The 26,402-nt window shown below is 55.4% G+C and overlaps 1 protein-coding gene across 3 annotated transcripts in view; it reads right to left on the bottom strand.

Annotated features, from left to right (window-relative positions):
• Positions 1-24,851, bottom strand: part of PAK4 (p21 (RAC1) activated kinase 4) — a 42,603-nt gene extending 17,752 nt beyond the window's left edge. The window contains exon 1 of one of the 3 annotated variants that reach the window (XM_045988487.1): positions 24,681-24,851. The gene's annotated coding sequence lies outside the window, so the exon portion shown is untranslated. Of the gene's footprint in view, positions 1-1,609; positions 1,831-24,680 lie in introns of those variants that run through there. The other 2 variants (XM_045988485.1, XM_045988486.1) reach the window with 2 other exon arrangements.
• Between the last annotated feature and the right edge of the window lie 1,551 nt (positions 24,852-26,402).

Raw genomic sequence — 26,402 nt, 5'->3', positions numbered from 1 at the left:
CCGGGCCTTTGCACAGACCCCGCCAGGGCAAGGACTCAGGAGAGAGATGTGCTGCCACCAAGCGGGTCCTCGCTACAGTTACTCTGCCGGCACTACCGTGGCCATTGCTGCTGCTGCTGCTGAATGCACAAGGGCAGAAACAGAAAACCAGAAGAGGGTGCCGCGCACACTTCTCTCCTGCCCAGTGCAAGGGTCCGGCCTTACAGTCTTTGATGTCTTACTTTCTCAGGGCTTCAATCAGAGCAGAACGGGCTGTGCTGTCTGCGAGTCCCGGAGAGGGTAGTGCCCGGGGCCATCCCAGCCACCCTGTGTCCCCAGCCCTGCCCAACAAGGGGTGGGGCGCAGCTCAGACAGTGTGGCTAAATGAAGAAAAGGTATTTCCTGGAGCCAGCCGGGCTGGTGCTCCGAGTCCCCAGGGAGGCCGGGTGGCAAGTCCGGCAGCCCCGGGCTCAGGTGCCTCCTCCCCACACGGCCAGGCGCAACAGGACACAGACACAAAGGGCACTGTTGGCGTCCGTCACCCCCCAGAGGTGCCCAGGGTAGGGATGGATGCCACAACAAACCTGAGAGTGTGGGCGAGCCCCCAGGGACCAGGAAAATCAGATCAGACTCCATTCATTCTTCCCAAAGCAGGGCAGGAAGGCGGGGGGTAACAGGAAAGAGGCATAGCCCTCCTCCGCCATGCAACTCCCTGCTCCACACACAGACACACGGACACACAGACACACAGACACAGAGGAGTCCTCAACTCTGAAGCAAGAGAAGCCACCGCAGCCACACAGCAGCCTTGGCCCAGAAAAGGACATCCCAAACTGAGCCCTAGGTCCTGCCTCTGGAATACCAGCCCCAGCAGAGCCCGCCGGAGCCTTATGGCCTCAGTGCGAGAATGCTGGTGAAGCAGTCAGAAAGAGGGGCCTGGCTCAGAGGAACCTCTCCCAATAGAAAGGCCAGAACAATCAGGTGGCCCACAGCAGGGTTCCTGAAGAAGCCGTGGACCCAGGACCCCTCTACAAATGGTGTAAAGACCCACATACCCGCCCCCCCAAGAGATGCTGGGACTCCTGAAAGAGACCCGCAACACACACTGGCAATATACATGATACACACCAGCTACCAGCTCAGAACGCAGGCCCACGCGTACATAGAGCCAACCCCAGACGCTCCCTAACCACCCGACATGCCTGGAAAGGACCCCCCCCACACACCGGCTACACTCCCTGAGCCACAGTGTTAGACCACGAGACCCACACACCTAGATCCGCACATAGGGGAAAGGAGACCCCACAACAGACCCCGGCACATCCACCACCAACTCCTGGGTCATCCAGGGTGACCCAGTGAGGCACAGCCCCTCTGAGTCACCCCCCGTAGAACCAGACCCCAGGACTGAGCTCCCCTGGAGGCGCTCAGGGGCCTGTATGGAGGCACGTGGTAAGTGCCAGCAGACAAAACACCTGCCTGGGAACACACGGAAACACAGCGACCTCGCGCCTGGCCCTGACCAAGAAAGGGGTGGTCCCCGAGCATAGGCTGACACCCTCCCACCGGCAGCCCTCCCCTCTCCTTCCCTCCTCCCCCCTCCGCCCTGCCGAGGCCAGGGTCAGCTCACCTCCGCCATCCTCCTCCCTGGTCCTGGGGCCACCGTCAGTGGGAGAGGGCAGTGGACGGACAGGCTTCCAGCTGGCAGGGCAGGAATGGGGAGCAAGGGGCTCCCCTGGCCCTGGAGGCGAGCCACCCACCTAGGGGAGCTGGCTGGCCCCGCACTCTGGCCTCCCTGGCTGTGGGTGGTGCCTTGGCCCTGCCCTGGCAGGAGTTGGGCTGCCTGTGGCTCCCGTCCATGGAGGGCGAGGGCGGAGGGTGGAACAGAGGGAAGGAGGGGCTGAGCCCGGAAAGCCTGAGCCACGGAGCCACCACTGCCCTGGCAGAGGGAAGGGCTGGGCAGGGACACAGAAGCAGGGCACACGAAACTCAGCCCTTGCTCTAACAGGGTCCGTCTCCCACCAGCACCCAGGCACCCCCAGGGCCAGACTTGGCACCAGAAGCCAGGACAGCAGGGGCCACACCACACGGGGCGGGGCTGAGTGGCTAAGAGTGGCTGGCAGGGCGGCCAGGTTTGAAATGACAGCTGGGGCTGGGGGGGGCTGGACAGAGGGAGGGGGCTGGGGGGCTCTCTGATGAGGCTGGGTGGTTGGAGAGCTGGAGCTTGCCGGATTGGCCCCCCACCCGGTAATTCCAGCCAGAACCCCAAGAGGGTGCATGAAGGGGGTCTCTCCCCACTCCATCCCACTCTCTCATTAGACGCGAGGCAGGTCACAGTGGACCCCAGACACAGCCATCTCCAGATGTGAAAGTGTGACTGGTGAATGGTGGAAACGGGGAGGAAGAAAGTTGGGGAGGGCTGGCTCTGTCTTGCCAGCCATGCCAGGATGCAACTGACCTGAAAGTGCAGGGCCCAACTCCGCAAAGAACTTTCCCTGGGCCAGGCCCTGCTCTCAGCACTGACACGCTTTAAGCCATTTCCCCCCAGCAGGGCCTTTAAGGGACAGGTGTTTTAACAGGCTCATTTTACAATGGGGGAAACTGAGGCCCAGAGAGGTCCAGAGACTTGCCCAAGGCACCCCGCAAGGGGGGTCTGGCACCAGGCTTCCCATGCAGTTGCTCTGAGCATGAGGCTAGCCTGCCCAGAACCCCCATTCCAGACAGAGGAAAAAGATGCTCAGACAGGAGTCATCTAGAAGGGGTGTGCACACCCCGCCGCCCCTTTGCCTCACACGTCCCTCCCCCTCCAGATCTTAATTCCTCGGCAAAGTCTTTCTGGGCCCAGGTCAGGGCTCCCTGGGTTGTACTTGTCTGTCTTGCCCCTGATGGGGACTTGGGAGGCAGGGGTGGGGCTGCCTGGTTCATCACCAGTCATCCTTCAGGGTCTGCCTCAGGCACCCTCTCCTCCAGAAAGCCCTCCCTAACACCAGGCTGGGTCTGGTACCTCCTCTAGACTCCATCCCAGGGCTGAGCCCTCCTGATGTCCGGCTCCCCCGTTTGGTCACATATTTCCTGAACTTCTAGCACCTGCAGGGCGAGCCCACTGGGAGGCCCTGACAGTTCAGAAGTGAGCAAACTAGACAGAACTCCTGTGAGCGGCAGGGACCAGGTTCTCAAGTTCTCACAGGCGGCCCAGGACAGGTGCCCAGTCGACGGTGAGCCCGTGAGAAGCAGCAAGTGGCCCAGGCAGGCAGGTGGATAAAGACGCCTGTGTCCTTCCCCCTCTCTCGCTCTGGCACCTCCACCAAGACCACTCCCACCGCAGCCAACTCCCTGAGGACTTTATCACTGGGACCTGGGAGCCCTGGCTCCAAGGTCCCGGAAATCCTCCTCCTGCCTTCCACCTGCCCATCCAACCAGGGGCTCCCAGCCAGGCCTAGGCTGGGCCTGCGGCTAAAGCAGGGCAGGTCTAGGAGACCCCAGAATTCCTAAATCCCAGTCCACTCCCTCCTCTCTGGGGTAGGGGGGGAGCACTGGTCAGGCAAACCACCAGCACAGGAGCCAAGTGAGTGAGCCCCCAGACCTTCCCAAACCGGACAGGCAGGTTTGGGCTCTGGCTGGGGAGGCAGTCAGGATTGGGCAGTTTTGAGCCAAGGAAAACCAAGTCCCAAGGGGAGGGATGGGGGAGGGGGAGAGGAGGAAGTACCCTTTCCCTAGAAGTCGAAGTGGAAACAAGTGAGGGGTGCTCCTGGGGGCCAGGCTTCAGGAGCGAGGAGAGCCTGCCCTAGGATCATCTCACACCGGAACAGACACAGTTATGAAACTTTGTAAACATACCCCCAAACCAAGACTAAACCAATAACCCAAGTAAAGCTGGTCACTTGGCTTCTCAACTATTAACAAGCTGCTACATCTGGGCTCCATCTCTCCCCTCTTTCCTTTCCGAGAGAGCTTACACGTGCGTGTGCGTGGGTGTGTGTGCACAAACACGTTCGCACACCTCTTTTAAGAACATAAATGGCAGGGGCGCCTGGGTGGCTCAGTGGGTTAAAGCCTCTGCCTTCCGCTCAGGTCATGATCTCAGGGTCCTGGGACCAAGCCCCCGCATCGGGCTCTCTGCTCAGCAGGGAGCCTGCTTCCTCCTCTCTCTCTCTGCCTACCTGAGATCTCTGCCTATCAAATAAATAAATAAAATCTTAAAAAAAAAAAGAACATAAATGGCAGCACACCACGCACACTATTCTGACCTTGCTTTTCTCCAAAAACAATCCTTGGCTCCCCCACCCCTGCCTTGGGAGGAGCCTGGCAGCCTCCAGTAGAGGGGAAGACACACACTGGGGACCTCGGGAATGCTCTCCCAGGCACACTCCCTTGGACCTAGAAAAGCGCCCCCCTGGGTATGGAGCCGAAGGAACCAGCCTGCTTGCCTCCGGGACATGCATGGGGACGTTTCTGCAGCTCGGGCTGAATCAGCCAGAGAGACTGGAAACGAGCCAAGTGCTGGTCTGAGGTGGACGGACGATGATCATGATCGGGGATCTCCTGGCTCCCCCGAATAGTGCATGACAGTGAGAATAGACGACCGATAGCTACAGGTAAATGAAACCAAAACGGAAGCAGCAAAATGTGAAAGGATACGTCTTGTGACTTGTTTAGAAAAAACTCAAGGCTAGACGAAATGAAACATACTGTTTGGGGCTGCGAACAGAGCTGGCAAGACCAAGGGGAAGCGCAAGGCAGTGGGGGCCTCCGGAGTCGGGGGGGGGGGGCCTGCGGGGGGAAGGTCTGGGGGGGTTGGCACCCCTGCTTCTTCACCTGGGGGTAGGCGGCTGGGTGGGTTTTCTCTCAAGAGTAGCCAGTCATGCTGCACATTCATGCTTTATACTCAACGTGCATGTTAACAGTTTAAAATTACAGGGGGTGCCTGGGTGGCTCAGTGGGTTAAGCCTCTGCCTTTGACTCAGGTCATGATCCCAGGGTCCTGGGATCAAGCCCCGCATCGGGCTCTCTGCTCAGTGGGGAGCCTGCTTCCCTCCTCTCTCTCTCTGCCTGTCTCTCTGCCTACTTGTGATCTCTCTCTGTGTGTCAAATAAATAAATAAAATCTTAAAAAAAATTACAATGTTAAAGGCAAAGAAAAAAGTATCTACATCTTAGTGATTTTCCAAGCCTACTCTGTCTCTGAAAGCGCTGTGGTGCTGCTTGAGCAGTGCTGTGAAGGGGCGACTGTGCCTGGAGCCGGTCCCCACAGGGCCAGCTAGGTGGCTTCCAGCCTTGTGCTCTCACAAATGGCACGACCGGGATACCTGTGCGCAGATGTCACCTCACAGGTGGGCCAGCGCGGCCATGGGCCACGGGCCCAGAAGGCCTTGCTGGGGCCAGGATGGTGACTGCCAAGCTGCCCATGTGAGGGCTGCCTGCCTCACCCCCACCCCAGCCCCTTGGCCTCCCTGCCCAGGCCGTCCTTGCCTGCCAAGTGCCTTCACAAAGCCGAGTTTCCTCCAGGGGCCAGGGAGACCTTTGTAAAATCCAACTGATGTCCCTCTCCTGCTGAAACCCTACCAGGGCCCGCACAGCTCAAGCCATCTCCTCTCCAGGGAACCCCACTCCCCAAGTTCTCCCTGCCTCTCCGGGCTCATTTCTTCACCTTCCCTTCCCTGGGTCCTGGGTGCCCGAGGCATGCAACCTTTTCTACCACCCCTCCCCCATACTGTCCACAGAAACTCCAATGCTCCGCCACCAAATGCCCCCAGGGCCGGGCGGGTGCAGCTCCATCCCTGCCTGGCGGGGCCTCTAGTCAAGGATCCCACCAATGAAATGGAAGTCCCAGCAGAGAAAGGCTGGCTGGAGGGACGAGGGTGTGGGGGATCCAGGCCAGAGACCCGCAGGAGCCAGCCAAGGGGCCAGGACACAGCTGCACTTGGATATACAACTCTGGCTGTCCTGTCCGCAGAGGACCAGATCAAGGTGGCTTGAGTGGGTGCAGGGACAAGTCGTGACAGGAGGCAGCACTGCTCCCGGCAAATGACGACAGCGGCCAGGACAGCAGGACAGAGAGGGGGGTGGGGGACAGACAGGAGCTCTGTCTGCCAAGAAAAAGCAATACTTGTCAATGAATCAGATACGGGGGCTGAGAACGAGGCAGGTGCAGGGGGTGACCCTGAAACGCCCCACCTGCCACACGAGGGAGCCTGCGAGGAACTCCAAAAATGACAGGCCCCCGGGCCCTAGAACAGCTCCGTTCAGGAACAGAAGAAGGTGGAGGTGTCACCTGCCCCCCAACCAGCCACAGGAACAACACAGTATGGGTAAACACGCGGGTCAGCGAGCAGAAGAGAGAGCCCACAGACCCCCACAGATAGACGCGCTGGTTTTAAAAACACCGATTTTTCTTCTTTGTGGTAAAACATACAGAATATTTATCATCTTGATCATCAGTAAAGCACCTAATTCAGTGGCATTAAAGACAGCCGTGGGGTCGTGCACATCACCATCTACACCCGGGACTTTTTCAGCATCCCCGACAAAAACCTTGCAGCCACTGAACAATGGCTCCCCATTCCCTCCTGCTCCCAGCAATCCCACCCCCTCTCCCTGCCCCGCCCCAACCTCTGTTCTCTGGACTCTGTGCACTTCGCTATTCTAGCCATCTCACGTTAAGTGAGGGCTTACGAACATCTCTCCTCTGTCTGGCTTATTTTGCCAGGTATAACGCTGTCAAGGTCCACCCCATACTGTAGCATTTTTTCAAAAGCCCATTCATTTCTGGGGCTGAATGATGCTCCGCCGTGTCTGTCACATCCCATCCACCTGGGTTCCTTCCACTTCTTAGCTAGTGAATAACGCAACACGAATGCCGGTACGAGGGTCTGTCCAGGTCTCTGCTTTCGATGCGCCTGGAGGTACACCCGGGAGGAGGACTGCTAGGTGATCGGGTAGTTCTGTACTGAACCGTTTGAACAACTACCAGCCTATTTTCCACAGCGGCTTCACCGGCTTAGGTGTCCGCCCACGATGCAGGAGGCCGCCAGCAATATCTGTGATTTTCCCTTTTTGAGGGAACAGCCATCCTGGTAGGTATGAAGTGTTATCTCATTGTGGTAACTTACGTTTGGCCAAAAAAAAAAAAAAAAAAAGAAAGAAAAAAAGAAAAAAAAGGTTTCAGCAACTGGATGGAGGAAGGAGCATTTTGCAGAGCGTTTTCCAGAGCGCTGGAACCATGACTATCCACACGCTCCCAAACAGACCTTGATCTTAAACCGCACACTTTGTATCAACATGAACTTATGATGGAGGCACAGAACCAAATACAGAACTAAAAAATCTTCTGAAAGCAACCAACCAAACCAAACGTCCAGGTCTAAGGCTAGGCACGGAGTTGTTTGACTTGATACCAAAAGATCCATAAAAGGAAAAATTAGTAATGCAGGCCCCATCGAAATTAGATTTTTTTTTGCTCTGCAGAAGTCCACAAGAAGGGGGGAGCGCTATGGATTGGGGAAACAATATTTTCAAACTTATCTAACAAAGGACTAGTATCTGGAAGAAAGAAGGAACTCTTAAAATTCCATGGTAAAAACCCCTAAAAATCCAGGGAGAAAACAGTCAGAAGACATGAGGAGGCATTCACCAAAGATGATGCCCAGATGGCAGATGGGCCCATGAAAAGGATGGGAGGCATCACGGGCCATGAGAAACGTGGAAGTTAAAGCCACAATGAGTTATCATTACACGCCCAGTCGAACAGCTTAAAATCAAAAACAGTGGCAACACCAAATGCTGGTGATGGTGCAGGGAAACTGGCTCATCTGCTTGCTGCTGCGGAGGATGTAAAATGGTAGAGCTGAACGGTCTGGCAATTTCTCTACACCAACAACTGCATTTCTGGTTATTCGTCTCAGAGAAACAAAAAGTTATATTTGCACAAACACCTGTACACAACTGTTTATGGCAGCTTTATCTGCACTGCACCCCAGAGGGAGCTAGCCCAGATGTCCTTCAACCGGTGAATGGTTAGACTGTGGTACACCCATACCACAGAATACTACTCAGCAAGAAAAAAGGACCGAACTATTGAATCAGGCAATGACCTGGATGAAATCTCCAAAGAATGAAGCTGAGTATATGTATTAAAAAAAAAAGGGGGGGGGGGCGCCTGGGTGGCTCAGTGGATTAAGCCGCTGCCTTCGGCTCAGGTCATGACCTCAGGGTCCTGGGATCGAGCCCCGCATCAGGCTCTCTGCTCCGCAGGGAGCCTGCTTCCTCCTCTCTCTGCCTGCCTCTCTGCCTACTTGTGATCTCTCTCTGTCAAATAAATAAATAAAATCTTTAAAAAAAAAAAAGCCTCCATTTAATACCATTTTTTTCCAAATGTTAAACTTTATATGCTTTATTTTATATCTTAAATTCTTATTGTTATAGTTCTTCACATTATGGTTGTGAAAACTATTCCATAACACATCATATTCTTGACATTCAGGATTATGAAAACGGGGAGTGGTTGCTGGGAGTTGGGGACATGCCAGGGAGGGGATGTGGCTATAAAAAGGCATTGGGAAGGATCCTTGTGATGGAATGTTCTGTAGTTGATATAGTTCTGACTATATCAATTTCGTTATCCAAGTTGCGGTCTCAGACTAACTAGAGTTTTTCAAGATGTTACCATGGGGGAAATAGGGGCATTCTCTGCGTTATTTCTTAAAACCGCCAGTAAATCTACAGTTATCTCGAAATAAGAAGTTTCACTTAAAATAGTAGTAATTTATGAAATACGCCAGACCCTTTCCCACTTTTTAGTCTTTGAACACTCTATTCCCTCTCCCTGGAACACTATTCCATACACTGACTCTTGCTCCTCTTTCTGCCTTGGGCTCAGCTGTCTCCTCTTCCAGGAAGGCTTCCCTGATTTCCAAGGCCCAGTCCTCTGGGCTTCCTCCACCACAGCCATGACAGTGGTCTATGGTCCCCCTGAAGTTGCTCTGGGCTGTCACCACTGGTACTGTGTCTGTCTATCTTCACCACTGGACCGCAAGTTCCATGAGGGAAGAGCATGGCACGTCACCAGCCCTTTGCTGGGACAGGGCTGGAGGCAGATGAATGAATGAGTGAATGGCAGTAAGGACAGTAATATCCACAGCTAGCACTCATGATGAGGTTTCTAAGTGCCACTCTCTTTTAAGTGCTCTACGTGAATGAAATAACCTTTATTCAATCCCACTTATCGTGGGGAAACTGAGGCCTACAGCGGGAAGCCACCACATGCCAAAGGTCACCCAGCTAGCAGGTGGCAGAGCAGGGAAGCAGACCCAGGCCTCCGTATACAGAGTCTTTGCAAGTACTCTCCATCCCGGAGGGCCTCTCCATGAAAGGCCAGATGAGCCTGGCTAAGAGGGGAAGCAGAGGGGTCCAGGGGGCAGGCCAGAAAGAGATCATCTGGCCCCCAGCCCCCACCCATTCCCACGTGGAGGGACAGGCAGACCCGGGATGATATCAGAGCCCCCTTTATCCCTTACAGGTGCTCGGGGAGGAACCCTTATGTGTCAAGGGCCTGTGACTGAATCCCTTTTGGCGACCGGGGAAGCCAGCAATGCCCTCTATCAGACAGAAAATGCCCACTGTCACGTGAGGCGGTGGTTTTGACCCCCCAGAGTGCCCTTCTGATACCCCATCAGGGCTGGGCTGCTTTCATCTGGCTGCTGGGGGATGTGGCTCTGACCCATGCAGGGGAAACATTCCTACGGGCACGGGACTTCAGGCTCTATTATCCACCTGGAGAAACCTTGAGAGAAAAACAGAGCGAATGACAGCCAAGTGCTCCTGGTCTGGTACCATCAAAAGCTGAGCAAGGTGGGAGCTAGTTTAGGGAAGTGCGGGGGCGGGGGCAGGGGGGAGGCATGCACACCTGCAGATGGGCACCGAGGGCTCTAACCAGGGCAGGAATGTTTTCTCCCGCCGCTGGGCAGAGTGCATAAGGAGGGATCCGCAGCTGGTCAAAGCCTCTAAGGTGGGGTCTGTCAGGTGACTCTCTGTCCCCCTGGGGGCACTGGACATCTCTCATGAGTCACCAAAATAGAGGCGACAATTAAATGGAAAAAAGGGAGCGCTGAATTTATTTGCCAAGGCTGGGAAGAGCACAAGTAGGGGGCTTTTGAGGTGCTGGCGATGCCTGTCTTCTTGATCTGGGTGGTTATTAGATGGGTATATGCTTGATCGTGATAATCATTCATGAAATTCAACGGGGAGTTACATACATTCTCCACTTGTGTCCTACTTGACACTTGTAGCAAACACCAGGGGCAGCAGTTCTGACAGCTGGGAGCTTTGTCTCTACCTTCAGTCTCTCTCTCTTTTGAGCCCTATCTCTCAGCACACACATACACACATGCACGCACACACGCATGCACACGCATGCACACACATGCACACACATGCACACACGCACTGCCGAGAGCTGTGAACTGCTACCACCATCAGAACAGCAGTCCTCTTTGGCCGCTTGCAGCTCTCGGCCCGTCTCCTGCCAGGGAGATGGAGGCCTGGAAGCAGGCAGCCCTGGAGCCCTCCGACGTGGCCACAGCCCCATGCCTCTCCACATCCTGGGAGCCGTTGTGTCCTGCGGGAACCACACTCCTCAAGGAGCCTGTCTAGCCACAGGAACATACCCATCCATGGTGTCCCTGCCCCGACCTGCCCTGGGGCCCCAGCAGCCAGGAGTTATTTAAGATTTAAATAAGGAGGAGTTATTTAAGATTTAAAGTGTCCCCATGATAGGGGCGGGCCCTGGCTGGCTCGGCTGGGCCAGACGCTGGAGACACAGGTCAGTGGCGAGACCAGCTACAAAGTGTTCTGTGCGGGCACCGTGCTGGCACCAAACAAGGCAGCGAGCAGGGGGCTGTGAACACCCCCATGTGGCAGGGGAGGAGACCAAGGCTCAGCGAGGGCAGGTGCTGGCCCCAGGTCACACAGTGTGTATTGGAGCCAGGAGTCCGTGGTAGGTCGGACCTGGGCCCAAGTCCGCTCACTTAACCATGTTCCTGTCCCGCTAGTCCACACGCTCCAGGACTATATTCTGCGCTCGCTGTGTGCCAGGCATGGTTTTAGGCACCAGGGACAGATCAGTAAAGGAGACAGTGGCTCCTTCTCAGAGCTGACATTCCCGTGGGGGAGATGGGACAATACACAAGTCAACAGAAGGGTGTGCAACCAGAGGGAGAGAACAGAGAGGTTCTCTCATGCCCCGAGGGGTATGATGCTGGAGTCAGAGCAGAGGGCCGTGAGGAAGCTGCGTGGCGAGCCAGGGAAGCACGATCAGGGCAGAGGGAAGGGCCGCGGCAAAGGCCCAAGGACTGAAGCAGGCCTGACACGTGCCAGAATGTGCAAGCGGCCAGCGTGGCCAGGATGGAGGCTAGGAGGGGAAAGGGGTGGAGTGGAGGTCAAAAGAGGCTTAATGCTAAATGTGGAGGAACAGCGCACGCCACTCATCACGCCCTCTTCTGTCCGGTCTCCGTCCGTCCGCTGGAGTCCTGACCACAGCCCTCAGAGGGAGGTGCTGCCCCCATCACTGTCTGGAGGGGGAAGTGGGTGGGGCAGGGGAAAGCTCCCCAGGGCAGCTCCGCTGGCCAAAGACACAGCCTGGGCAGGAGAGCAGCTCTGTCCCGCAGGATAACCACCAGGCCAGCTGAAGCCGCTGGAGTCAAGGATGGGGTGGCCGGGGGGCAGGGGGGGCTCGTGGCTGAGGGCCCACGATCTCAGCAAAGCAGGCCCAAAGCCATGTACTCCTACAACAGATGGTTCTTGGAAGCTGGAGGCTGACACTCCACCCATGCCTCCCAGGCGCCCCCACAGTTCCCAACCCTCGGTCCTCAAGCCCCTGCTGCTCAGTCCCGTACCAGTCTGACCGCAAGCAAGGGAAGCATTTTTTCCCACCTACTGGATTTTTAAAATTTAATGGAATTTACCTTATTTGATCTTACTTTACATTTTATTTGTTTTTTTCAGTAATCTCGACACCCCACGTGGGGCCCAAACTCACAACCCCAAGAGCAAGAGTTGCATGCTCCACCGACAGAGCCAGCCAGGAACCGCCTACATTTATTTCAAAGGTGACCCAGATGCTAATGTTGACCTGAGGTTCATACACACAGCACCACCCATAAAAGAAACAGCACGTGAATATGATCAAGATTCCAGACCTGAGTCCCTGTTTATAGGAAACACGGGGAGACAGAGGAACAAGCTGGATGACACCACAAGGATTCACTGCCTGGATCCTGACGGTGGAAAAGTCAAGGGGATAAAGTATGAGGGTCTTTGGCGGGTACACAAGGCAAGCAGCAAGCACACAGAAAAACAGACACAAGAAATCCTACAGAAGACTTATGGGAACGCCCGGCAGAGACCTTGTCTGGATTCCAAATCAAACAAGCACGCTGAAAAAAGATGGTAAGACAACTGGGGAAACGTGAGGATCTTAAAGAATCACTAATTCTTTCTTTCCCGTGACAACAGTATTGTGGGGTTTGTTTTCTTAGACTTTAATCTCTTAAAGAAAAATCTGAAAAATTCACGGCTCAAGTACATGATGTATGGGAATTGTTCTGAAATAATCAGGGAGGTGGGGCATGGGTTACAGACAAAAAAGCCTGGTCACCGGTGCTGACTGCGGGACACTGGGGACAGTGATGGGGATGGGGACGGGGACAGAGACGTGGGGAAGGCATGAGACCATTCTCCCAAGCATGAATGAACAGTTCCATTTATACAAACGTTTTCAACATTTTGTGAAAGGAAATGTGACCTAATTCTAACAGCGAAGAGTTATGGATCACTCACAGGGTGAATCCTGGTTACTGAATCCGAACACGGGTCCTGCCTCTAATAACGAACAGTGATCACGGTCAAGGTGACCATAATGACATAATGATGGCAGCATTGTGCTGAGCGTCACACACGCCACTGACTCACTCATTCCTCCCAGCAACCCCGGGAGGCGGCAGGAACCCGTGGGAACCAATGTTGAGAAATGTGGAGCCCCGGGCCTGGCCCGAGGTCAGAGAAGGCGCTCTGTCAGAGCTGGAGAGGCCCCGATGGGCAGCCTTTGTCCGCGAGCGGGTGTGGGAGAGGCCAGTGAGCCGGGCGAGCGGGGACGACCAGGAGCCCCGGCCTCACTCCCCCTCGTTCCCACAGTATCGGCTCCAGCAACGCAATATTCACATCTCAGAGTGCGCCTCCGCCAAGATTAAACCCTCGGCCACCCCCATGGGAGCCTGAGATGGTGACCAGTCACAGATGACGCCAGCAGACTTTTGGGCCCACGGAAGGATCTTGGGTCACAGGATCTGTCATGTCAGGGTCTGCCTGCGTGGACAGTCCTCCCTTGAGGTCGCAAAGCTGGCCCCTGTGACCCCAAATGTCAGCGGGAGGTGTGCCCCCGCCCCCACTCCAAGTGCCAGGAGAAGCGAGAGAGGCTGGCAAGGTGACACGGGCATCCCCCCACCCTCCTGGGCCTGTAGGAACCATCCCCTTCTGTGGCTGCAGCGGGATCCTGGCTAACAGGGGAAGTGGGGCTGGGGAGAACAGGAGAGAAGCAGAAGTTGAGGGCAGGGGAAAAAGGGAGAGAGACAAAAGGCGGAGACATGGAGAGAGAGAGGAGGAGAGGAGAGAGACAGAGACGGCGGCCGGCCCACCAGGAGGCTGGAGGACCCAGGGGTGGCAGAAAGAACAGCGGCAGAGGCTGTGCGGCCCCTGGAAGCTTCTGGGCCCCAGCTGCCTTGTCTGCAATGCCACTGTGCCCTTGTGGGGGTGACGTGGCTCAGTCACGCTATGTCAGAAGCCTCGAAAAGTACCCCAAGCATTGTGAAAGTGAATGCATATGCTGGTTTTGGAGGCCAGGGGCTCTCATCCCAGCTAGTCACACAGGGAGCCTAAAAAAAACCCCAAAACCCAAAACCCTCGATCAATGCTCAGGCCCCACAGCCAGAGACTGGGCTTCAAATGGTCTAGGCTTAGGGTACCATATGGCGGTCCCCACCATGGGGAGGGGCAGGGGCCCCTCCACCTACCCACCCTCCTCCACCGCCACCAGGAGTCTGGGGCCTGCTGAGGAATCCAAGGAATGAGGCCCGGGCCTGGCACAGCCATCTCTGGGTCCCCTCCCCCTCTGCAAACTCCCAGGAGCCCATCCTGTGTCTGGTCCAGGCGGAAGCCTCCCCTGGGAAGGCATCAATCAGCCGGCTGAGGTCTCCCAGTCCTGAATCTCCACTCCCAGCCTTTTCCTCCAAGTGCCAGTCCTGAACCCCTTCTCTTCTTTTCTTGGGTCCTCCCCACCTCAAATGCTGGACCACAGGGCCCTGCCCAGGGGTCCTCTTCACTGAGTACTTATCAGTGGTGGAGTGAGTGACCCTGACAGCCCACAAGGAGCCCGCAGAGCTTACCACCTGCCCTGGTGGGCAGGCGTGACCCAAGGCGGCTTCCCAGAGGAGGTGACCCTTAGGTCAAGACGGAAACATGAGAGGAGAGCACTTAAAGGTCAGCGAGACTAAAGTGCAAACAGACCAGGGCAGGGCCAGGTCCAGCAGGGGAGGAACCAGGTTTGGGTCCTTTCCCCAGGCAGTGGGGAACACAGGAGGACTTCAAGCAGAGAAGGGGCCCCCATCCTGCATGCACTGACTCCGGCCACACATGCTGCCCTCTACCCTTCTTCTTTCACGGGGATGGAGAACACCAGCTGGCCCACTGGGAAGTGCCAGGGGATGCCCAGGTCCTGCCACCCCCGCGGGGTAGGGCCTGGCCCTGGCTCCTCCCTGCTACGCTGTGGGGAGACCCCACCAGAGTGCTTCCCGCAGCCCTGAGCCTATTCCCCGATAATTAAACCGTAAGCTGATTAGTCAAGGAAAACCTTTAATTAGCCCTTGAAATCATTCAGGAAAATTACAACCTCCTCTCTGGGCACCCTGCCCACCCTCTGCTAGGGACTAGGAGTGGTGCCAGGGAGGAAGCAGAGTTGGGGGGGAGGGCGGGGGGCTCCTGCCCCTCATGTGAGCCTCACCCAGCAAAGGCAACCCAGGGTACAAGGCACCTCATGAGAAGAGAAGGCCCCCGGCCACGTCACAAACTACCTCAGAATAAAGCCACTAAGTCACCAAGAAGTGGGCAAGGAGGATGCTGGAAAAGTGTGGCACTCTCCGGAGACATCAGAGAAGGCAAATAAATGGAGAGATGGACCATGTCCATCGACTGGGACACCACGTCCATCGACTGAAGACTCAGTGTTGCGTCGCGTCTGGGCGCGTGACGAGATGCACGTCTAATGTTGAAGTAGAACTGAAAGAGCGAAGAATGGCCAGGACGCTCAGGAAGAAGAACAAGCAGGAGTGCTTGCTCGCCCCAAGATCAAAGCTTCTTACCAAGGACAGAAGTGAAAGCGGGTGGTAGTACGCGGAACACACCGGAAGAGCAAGAGAAACGGATGGGGCATCCGGCACTAGACCCACTTACACAGACATGGGATCTATGATAAAGGTGGCCACGGAGAAAAGTCAGTCTGTTTGCAGTACATGGTCCTTGGATGACTGGGGATCCAGGTGACAAATATGAAATTGGATGTCTACCTCACACCACACACACAATTCTAGAACAAAGAAAGGTGAGAGGCAGAATTATAAACCTCTACAGGATATGAGTGATATATTTGACCACATTAAAATTAAGTGCTTCTGTTCATCAAAAGCCACCATAAAGGAACTGAAAAGACGAGCAGCAGACAGGGAGAATGACAGCAACTTCGAAACAAAGGCTCTCATGCAGAACCTAGGATTTAACTCGAAGAAGTAACAAGTAAAAATGCAGACAGCCCGATGGGAAATAGGCAAGTGACTTGAATGGGCTCTCATCTTGGGGAGGAGCTCCAGATGTTCCAGGAAGACAGGGGAAAAGCTGTTCCACATGACAGTGACCAACCGGCCACCAGCGAAATGCAAATGGCATCCTGAGGAGATCCGGCCAGATCTGCTCTCACCAGGCCCGGCTAGCACTCACCACTCACCACGGGTGCCACCGTTCCCCGTCTGTGAAATGGGCTGAATGCTCAGAGCCCCATTCTGGGATCCCATGTGGGACTGGGCAGACACAGGGGAGCACTATGCGGGGCACTGGGCCTGGCAAGGTACAAACCTTCCATTAGTTTTCCCTACTAATCAGCCTGAGGAATAATCACTCCCCAGACCCAAGGTCATTTCAGGTCTTCCCCTTCCTCGGAGCAGGGATGCCCCAGAAGGCCGAGAGTCCAGGAGACAGACACCAAATGGGTAGCAACTGGATCTGTTTACCCACCAACCGCTGTGTCCCCGGAGGCCACGAACGGCCAGGCACTCTGGAGCGTATGTAGGAGAAAAACGAAAACAATCACGTTCATGTTTATACCGCAGGCCCTGGTGTAAGTATGTTAGGAGCAGAGCTTCAGAGATGCCCTAGAACACCGGAGTGGCCTCGATTCTAGAGAAGGACAAGCAAGACGTGGAGAGGTCCCAAGTGGCTGTCTGTGTTCAAATCCAGACCACAGAACCACAGAGTCGAGGGCGATGCTAGCTACCCTTTAGTTCTGCAGAGGCTCCTGTGCTCTCCCCACCCCTCCCCTCCCTCAGCCAACTCCTGCTCACCCTTCCAGTGGCATTCCTCCTCACTCAGGGCAGGCCCCCACCATGCACCGCGGCAGCCACACTCAGGGCTTACCACGGGCTCATTTATGCCCCCTCCCCATCACGTTCAGTCTGCCAGTGTTTACTGGGTCACCCCCGAGCATATAGATCAAGCTGAGGTTATAGCAAGGGATACAGTAAGGGTCCCCCCTACCCACCACCCCATGAAGCCAAGTTGTGAGGGGCAGGAACCACAAGAAGCCAACTGACCCACAAATCATAATGTAAGTAGCAATGGTAAGAGCCACAAAGAAAATCAAGCCCGGGAAGGTGGATAAGGGAGAGTGACCAGTCCCAGAGCAGGTAGCATGAACCAAAGGCCCTGAGGCAGGCCCTAGCCTGGAATGTTCCAAGAACAGCACGGCAGGAGAGGAGGGGAAGCTGGCAGGAAAGCTGGGCCAGGATCTCATGACCCAACCCTGAGGGAGATGAAGCGACAGGAGGGTCCCAGCAGGGCAGTAATGCCATCTGACCCCAGCTCCCTCTGGCTTCATGTGAGGACAGACTGCGGGTGTGTGTGGGGGAAGGCAACGGGGGGGGGGGGGGGGGGGGGGAGTGGGGAGGCAGTCCAGGCGGGACAGACAGGAGGCTGGCTTAAGCAGCAGCTGCCACTGGAGGAGCTCTGCAGGTAGAACAGGTGACTTTCCTGACATGGTGGCTGCAAAGGAAGAGGACAAGAGGAGTCGGTGTCCTGCCTGATAGAGCTCACAAAGGGCCACCCGTGCACCCCCTGTCCCAGCTTCCCTGGAGAAATGTTTCCATGCACGCCCCGGGGCGGACATTCAAGGACACTGACACCCACACAGCAGGAGACAGAGAGATCAGCTCTGGGTTGTTTTCACACTAGAAGAGTACATAGCAACGAGTGGGGACAGACTATGGACACGCTCAACCACATGGTTGGACCCCACAGACCAGAGATCAAAGAAGGCAGCCATTTCTGTGAAGTTCAAAAGCAGGCAAGGTGGTATTCTGTAATTCAGGGATGCATGCCTGGCAGGGACTCTCCAGAAAGGCAGGAACACGGTGACCCCCAAGGTCAGGGTCATGATCACTACTGAGGCCGAGATCAAGACGGTGTCGGGGGAGGGGGGATGCAGCTCCCAGGGTGCAGTGTTCGCTCTTCCCCTAAGCGTGGCGAGGTGTTTGTTCATTGCACACTGATGTTAAACCGACAAACAATGCACTTAGGCCCATTTCCAGAGGCACGTTACACTTTTAAAGGTTTAAAAGTAGAAGGATCATCAACGTACACAACCATATATACACAACAAGGCATCTCAGAGTCAGATCATGGGGGAGGGAGGGCAGGCTGCCATGGAAGATTCTCGGAAGGACCAGGCTGCGGAGGCCCTGGTGGGCCGCAGAGGAGGGGACTCTAGGGAGAGAGGAGGCAGAAGTGCCTGGGGGTCCACCCTAGCGGAGATATGCAAAACAGCCCTGCCTTCCCTTCTCCCATTCCTCACTAGGACAGGACTGAAAGCAGAGTGCGAAGGGAGGGCAGGAGGGGAGCGGGAGGAGGGCCCTTCCCATCCTGTGGGAGTGGCTGAAACCAGCCTGGGGAAGCCCGCTGGAAGCACAATGCCCCTTTATCGGGAGTTTCCAGGGCCACGCCGGCCACCTGGGGTTGGGGCCAGGGAGCGCTCTGTCCTGACCCCGCCCTGACGCCCCCACCTGTCAGGTGCTCCCCACCAAAGCCCGGAAGGAAGACAATGGTGGTGGCAAGGGGAGGGAGAGCCTTCTAATTCCTCAGGCTAGTTTGGGAATGGCAGAGGGAGTGACCCCAGGCAAGTCTCCCAGGGTCGTAATCCCACCCCCCATGAAAGAGGAATCATAGTAACAGCTACATTCTGGGGTGCCGGGAGGGTCTGAGCAGTTGGCTCACAGGAGGTGGCCTGTTAAAAGCGATGACACAAAATAAGGCAAAGAGCGTCAGCCCTTACTATGCATTTTGCCTCAAAACCACCCTGAGGAGGCACGGTTAGCATCTCCATCCCTGGACGGAGGACACCAGAGCACAGAGCAGTGACCTGACTGGTCTGGAGCCACACAGCTGGCTCCAGAGCCCAGGGCGCGGCCTCCACGGTGTCACACAGGTTAGAAACCCCAGACTGGAGCCCTGCGGGCCTGGGTACCAGGCCTGGATCTGCCCCTTATTTGCTGAGGGGCTTCCAGCCCATTCCCTGGTTTCCCCTTCTTGGGGCAAGTACAAGTCCCACAGATGGCCAGCTCCGGGGAAAGGAAGCCCAGGGGGCTTTCCACACCACGGAAGATGCTCCACTTCCCCGCCGGGAGAACCTTACGTGGCCGGCAAACCCAAGGTGCAAACACGGGAAGTCAGGCTCCATCTGGGTAGAAATAAAAGGGGGCAGAGCGTGGGGACAAACAGAGAAGAGAGGCCAGGAACAACGGCTGTCTTGGGGAAGGAATGTCCTTGTCACTGGATACTACCCTTCTGTGCTGTGCGCAATTATTATTTAGGGGACTAGGTATGCACATGCACAGAGCAAAAAATGTGCCTTCCTGAAATGAAAACGCTGGGAAAGAGAAATGAGGTTAATAACACCTCCTCCTCAGGGTCTCTGGGTAGAGCCGCCGAGCTGATGCTCACGGGGCACTCAGCCGGCACCTGGCGGGCCGTGAGCCGCGGGTGAGTACAGTATCACTAGAGGCTGGGAGCTGGCGAAGGAGAGGTTGCAGCCCAGAGGGGATATGGCACGAGAAAACGGAAATTGTTAAAATTGTTGAATTATTAAATTGTTACCACAAGCTTACTGTGTGCCCGGCGAATCGGGGAGCTCTACCCCGCACGATCTAAGATCCTCCAGATGGCCCAGTTAACAGGTGAGGAATGTGAGCCCACCGAGGCTCTGGCTCTTCCCCATGGACCCCAGCTAGCGGGTCGGGGACATGCTGCGTGGCCCCTGCAGAGAAGTCACCACTGTGCCTGAGCATGGCGGCAGCACCCGGGGGAAGGCAGGGCAGGACCAGAGGGCCCCGAGAGACAGGCTGCTGGGAGCAGTGGCTTCCGTCACATCTGCCATTGCCGGCTCCCCCTGGGACCTGGGAAAGGTCCCCTCTGACCCTCCTTGCTCCCCCTCCCACACACACACACCTTCCTCTGGGCCCAGGCATCTGGCAGAAAACAAGCCCCAGCCCCGGAAAGGGTGGCGGGGGCGGGAAGGGTCCCATTTCCCCGGCTGTGACTTGGAAGGAGGCTGCTTCCTGCTGGCAGCATCTGTGGCCTCCTGGCTGGGGTGATGGGACAAACAGCTGCTGGGGACACCCCGACCGGCGTCTGGCCAGGAAGTCTGGTTCACTGTGAGCCAGCCGGACAAGGAGGAGTGAGGCTGTGGAGAAGAAAGTGAAGGGGTTGTGGGGGGGCCCGGAGGGAGGGAGGGACCCAGTGCCCAAAACACCCCAGGTTGACCAGACCTCCAAGGAGCTTCCATCTAAAAGAGGAGCCTGGGTCAGAACCAACTGGACAGGAAGTGGCCTTGTCTTATCCAAACCATTTCCAAATCACTGCAGGTCAACCACCACAGGCCGTGACTCGAGTCTGAAAGCCTGGAGTTTAAGTCCTACCTCTCCTGCTCGCCTGCTGTGTAACCTTAGACGTGTCACATACTTCTGTGGGTCTCAAGTTTTCTCATCTCTGAAATGGGGATAACAACAGTACCCACCTTGTAGGTCGTTGTGGAGATCAAATGGGTTAATACAGGTAAAGAGCCTGGGTGGCTCAGCTGGTTAAGCGTCCCACTCCTGATTGTGGCTCAGGTCATGATCTCAGGGTTGTGAGGTCAAGCCCCACTGCTGGGCTCTGCACTGGAATGGAGCCTGCTTGAGATGCTCTCTCTCCTTCTGCCCCTCACCCCCATGTACATGCATGCATGTTCTCTCTCAAATAAAAATAATAAAATCTTAAAAAAAAAAATCTATCGGTTAAGACCTCACAATCTCGGCAGCACACAGATCCGTTTTCCATCACTGTCCCCCTCATCCTATCCACCTTCGTCTCCTGCTTGGACTGCTGGAGCAGCCTCCCTGTGGGTCTCCCTGCTGTTGCCCCCATGATCCGCTCCCCGCATGGCAACATGGGTGATCCTTATGAAAGGAAAACTAGATGTTGCTGAAAGCCTTCCAGCGACTCCCCATTATACACGAAACGCAATCCACGCTCCTTACCTAGGCCTGTCAGCCTTTGGCCTATCTGCCACATCTTCCTCACCTTCCCGACCTCGCTACCTACTCTGCCGCACGGGCCTCCTTGATAGTACTTGACCATCCCAACTCAACTCGACCTCAGGACCTTTGCACTTCCCATACCCACTACCTGCTCCATTCTTTCCACCTTTTTTCTTAGGTTGGCTCACTGCTGGGCTGTCATTGTCTCAGGACGGGTCTGTCGCCTTTGTATACTAAAATCCATGCAGGCAGGGCTGGGGCTGTGTGGGTCATCCATGGGACCCGCAGTCACGCACGAAAAGAGTATAACAAGACTCTGCCCCTCCCTTTCCACATTCCACCTCCTTCCCGCCCCCTTCCTGAGGAGGTTCAAGCCCAGGCCCACCAGGGAGCTTCTGACTTGGTCAGGGGTGGGTCAGGCCTTGGTACATGGTTCAAGTCAGTACAGTTTCCTTACCCACTATCAGCCCTGAGAGATGCGTCCCAAGGAAAGCTGGGTCAAAGCTGTGGTCACTGTCCTACATGTCCTTGAGGGCAAAAGCCTGGGTGTGGGGGCTCTGTGGGTGTCAGGTCCCCGCCAAGCCCAACATGTGAACCTTCTTCCCATTCGTTTCCAGCCAGTCCAGAGGGGCCATAAGCCCACCAGTGGCTGAGTATACCACTTCAGCAAGGCCTACGGATTTGTCTCAAAGTGGGACATGGAGTGAGGGGAGCCCTGGAGCCTTGTGGGACAGCAGACTGGTACCGCTGCCTAGGAGAACAATCTGGAAGGCCCAGCATGTCCACAGTGAGCCACATGCCCAAGACAGACTCTGGCCACAGTATACAAGGAGACACGCTCTAGAATGTTCAATGTGGCATTGTCACAGTGTCCCAATGGGAAACCATCCCAATGTCCACCAACAGGTGACCAGTAAGTCCTATGTGGCACAAGCACAAGAAGACATACTCACAGCAGAGACATCGAATCCTAGAGCTACACACACGTCCTCGCACAGAGAAATGCAAACTTGAATGCTGAGCGGAAAAGAGCAAGTCGTCTCCCAAGACACCACTTCCATCAGCCGTCAAAATGTAGAACAGCGGTGGTCCCGCCTGGCTGGCCCCGAGAACCACGAACCATGCACTGAGGCCCGCCCCACCCCCGACCAAGTCAGAAGCTCCCTAGCAGGCCTGGGCTGGAGCAGTTTTGAAAGTTTTACAGCAGCAGGGAGCCGGGACTGAGAGCTGTGGATCCATCATCTGTGAATGAATTCAGAGGTCGTAACGGTAGGAAGGCCTGCAGAGAGACAGACACACCAAATCCAAATCCAGCACCAGGGCAAGCAGGCAGGGAGCGGGACCTTGAACACTATTCGCCCGAGTCCCATCCCAGGCCAGATGCTGGAGGCGTGGGGGGGTTCTGTTCATTGAAAGCTTTACTTTTCGCCCGATATAAAATGTATCCTAAGGGAACAAAAGTGGCAAGTAAGAAAGCACTTGCCGGAGGTCCCACGGCTGGGGACAGGGCAGGGACCTGAGTTCGGGTCTCCGATGGCAAAGCCCTAGCTGTCCTTATCTGCGCCAAGCCCAGGATGCTGAGCAAGCTGGCACCATGAGGAGAGGAGGCTGGGCCGCCCTCACAGAACTGCCTGGCAGTGTGCCCACCCGGTGACCCTGCCAGAGGCGGAAGGGGGTGGCGTGGCAGCTTGGGAGAGCCAGGAGGCAGGTGGAGAGGGGCCTTCCTCCATCTCTGAGGTCTTCCCCAGGCTGCAGTACTAATGCCGACATAGCACAGAGTGGGACCAGGTCTGGAGTTATGCGCTTTCTGCTTTGCGCCCTCCCGGCCATCCCATGAGGTGGTCACTGTCATATCCATTTTGCAGAGGAAGAAACGGAGGCCCAGGAAGTAAAGCAACTGGCCCATGGTCACGCCACCCGGGAGTGACGGAGCTGAGTCTGAACCAGTCCCTAGCGCTGCCCCACCGATAGGGGCAGCTACCTTTCAGCCCCGGCTCCCCGGGCCCTCCCCACCCCCAAGGCCAGGTCCATATGTAGCTGTGAATCACTGGCTGGGGTCTGGTTCCAATCTGCTCCCACCAAGGGACACCAAGAGCCCCTGGAGGCCTGGCAGTTCTGTGGCTTGTCTGCTGCCCGGAGTCTCAGCGCCCAGCCCAGTGTCCAACATTCAACCACCAAACACCCTCCACTGGCCCCACAGTGCTCCAGGGGGGATTCGGGGAAGAAATAACATGGAGAAATTCCTGCCATATGGGACCCGCATTCTTGGGGTGGGGGGAGGCAGACAACACATGGTGCCCTGACAAACAAGGTAAGCACAAGAGTGTGGGGAGAAAACCAGACAGGGAGATAAGGAGTGTGTGAGGGACAGTGAGAGGCAGGTGATGCTAGAAGTGCTGCCCGTGGGGGACCGTGAGTACGGGGCTGGGGCCAGGGAGAGGATTCCAGGCAGAGGCAACGGGAAGGTCAAAGACCTAGAGGGTGGCATATGCCTGCAGACTTGAAGAACAGCAAACAGGCTGGTGGGGCTGGAGCTTGAGAAGGGACAAGGAGAGCCGTAGGAAATGAGGTGGGAGCAATCTGGGACCACCAGGAGAGACTGGGGTCTTAAGTACAGAGAACACTGGGCTTTGTACTGGATCCCACTCAGGGACACCCCTCCCAGTCACAAGCCCATCAGACTCACTTGGACTCTGGGCCACCCACAAATACCCTATTCCCATCCGTCCATGAGAACTTCTCTTCCCAGATCACACCCTTCCATGGAGCCCAAAGACAATCCATTCCAGTCCAGGGAGTGGCTCGGCCTTGCCCAGGCCCCTGCTTCCAGGAACAGATCTTCAGTCTAACAACTGGAGATTAGAAGCTTGGGAATCCATCAGACCCAGCTTTGAAACTGCCCGTGTTACTCTGCAGATGGACCTGAGCCTCAGTTTTCCTGTCTGTGAAGTGGGTCTACCCAGTACCCACTTCACAAACTTGTGGTATAATGAAACGAGTGCGCTGAGTGCAGCGTTAGACCTCATTATATATTAGCCAGAATTGTGATTATTTGAGGGGCAGTAGAGCATAGTACGTCTCTGGGACCAGAACTCGAGTCTGACTCCCAACCCCACAACTTACTCATTAGATAATCCTGGGCCAACCGCATAAGGTTGCAATGAGCATTAAATATATGTAAAGCATTGAACTGACCTGACACATACTGATTTATGAGTGTTTGCCATTATTTTCACCATTTGTGGGAGAGGGCTCCCCTTTGCCCAGCCAGGAAGCACCCTTGATCTCTCTCTTGGGCATCCCTCCAGCGTTCCGCAGCAAAGCCTCCCGCTAGGGTTTTAACTATTGACCCCTCAGGTACAACAGCTGTCAGATTGGGACCTTTGCCCCCTTTGGACACGCCCCACATCTGATCCCTTCAAAAGGTACTCCCCCACCCCCAAATCTCATGCATCTGCTCCGCGGGCTGCCGTTGGTAAACCTCCAAACCACCGCCCCCACGGTTGCGATCTCTGACTCTAGGAAGCGCACCCTCCCTTCAAATGATTAATTTTGACCCCCATTTTCTGACACTCGCCCCGACCCCCTCGAACGGGCCCCACTTCAAATTCCGAACTTTGTGGTCCCCTTCGCCACGCCCCCCTTCGCTAGTTTGACCTCCGGATCTCCTCTACACCACCATCCCCAGCAGCACTGACCCCTGACCTCTCCGAGGCGACCCTTCCCTCTTCGAGTGAACTTTGACCCCACCGGCCCCGCCCCCTACTTGCGTGAACGCTCTCCCACCGCCGTCGCCCGGCCCTCCCCAATCCCCTGGCCAGACCTGTAATCCTACCGGCTCGGCGCTGCAGTCGCTCGAGGCCTAGCTGCTTGACCGGGAATTCCAAACGCTCACACCGCCCTCAGCTCTCTTGCGCCGCCGCCACCGCGGCCACTGCCGCCGCCATGTTAAATCCCCAACGAACATCCGGGGCTTTCCCCCCTCGCCGCCCACCAGTCCCCATAGCAACGGGGCTGACCGGGCAGGGGGCAGGGCCCGCTCAGGGGCGGAGCTGGGCCATTGGCAGAGCCCGCTCCAGCCTCTGATTGGCGCAGATTGTCCAATCGGAGACCTTCGGGCAGAAAATGCCAAGCGGGGATTGGAAAATTTGGAAAGGGTGTGGGGGCGGGGGGGAGCTGGCTCCCAGCCCAATCGGGTTCTTAAAGGGGAAATGACTATCCTCGTGGAGGAGTCCCACCCTACCCCAAAACGAATTTGTGGGGTACGTGCCGCACACCTGGCCAAATGCTTTCTTTGCATTGTCTCACTAAATACCACTAAAACTCTATCGTATTATCAATACCCACTTTACAGATAAAGAAACTGAGGCTCAAAGGCATGAACTAGCTGCCTCAGGATTACAGGAAGTCGAAAATGAGTTTCGAACGGTAGTCTGAGTCCAGGAACTTGACCTGGAACCAAGACACTATTTGATCCTAATCTTTTTTCTTTTTTTTTTAAATTCGTTTAATTCGTTAAAAAAAAAAAGGAAACAGCAACAAAATCCGTAAACGACACCCGGACATCCTCTCCTATGATTTCACTCGCTGGGTCCCAGCTACCTTAGTCTTCCAGAAAAAATATCCGGAGGGCATATCCCTCCTCTTAAGGTCTTTGGCTGTTCTTTACTTCTGGGAGACTCTTCCTCCAGGTATCCTCAGGGCTCCCCTCCCCCTGGGGGTTTTACTCAAATAGCACCTTATCAGTGAGTTTATTCCTTCCCACTCTAACTAAAGCTGCAAACATCCCTCTTGAAAGCTACTAACTCCCCCCACCCCTTATCGTTTTTTTCATATTTTCTTGCTCTAATCACCTTCTAACAAACTAGATGATTAGCTCATTGTAATTTGTTTTTTGGTTGTTTCCTCTACTGAAATGTCAGCTCCATGAGAGCATGGGTTTTTGTCTGTCTTGTTCACCGTGCGTGCCCAGTGCCCTTGCACTACTTGCATGTAGATGGCCAACAAACGTTTGTTGAATGGATGGTTGGGATGAGTCCTAATTCCACCCCCTCAAAGATACTGTTAAGTGCTGAGTGCATCACCCCTTATGCCGCTCCCCAGCACAGTGTCTAAGACATAGTAGCCATTTAATTAATGTCTGGGGAAGCAATGAATGAATGATTGAGTGATGAGTCATTTTTTTCCCCTGTACATTTACCTACCTCTTTTGTTTGTAAACAGAGGGGCACACATTTATAAAGAATTTTACATGTTTCTGAAAACAAGGTCAGAAATCTCACCAGTATCCCTGCAAGTCATTTTCTTCAAGAACATTAGTTTTCACGGCTTCATAGATGCCATTCTATCAATGAACTCTAATTTGTTTAACTACCCTTTCTTATTGAACATCTAAGCTGTAATAAATATTTTGCTATTATAAATAATACCTCCCCTCGCCCCACAAATTCAAGCAGTTAAATATTTGTGCACGTCTCTAATTATTTTCTTTAAATAGACTACCACAAATGGAACTGCTGGGTCAAAGGAAATGGGTACATGTGTA

Source organism: Meles meles, chromosome 19, assembly GCF_922984935.1.
Source record: "Meles meles chromosome 19, mMelMel3.1 paternal haplotype, whole genome shotgun sequence".
Lineage (NCBI taxonomy): Eukaryota > Metazoa > Chordata > Mammalia > Carnivora > Mustelidae > Meles > Meles meles.
Note: the sequence above shows the minus strand (reverse complement) of the source record. Positions and strands in the feature narration are given on the sequence as shown.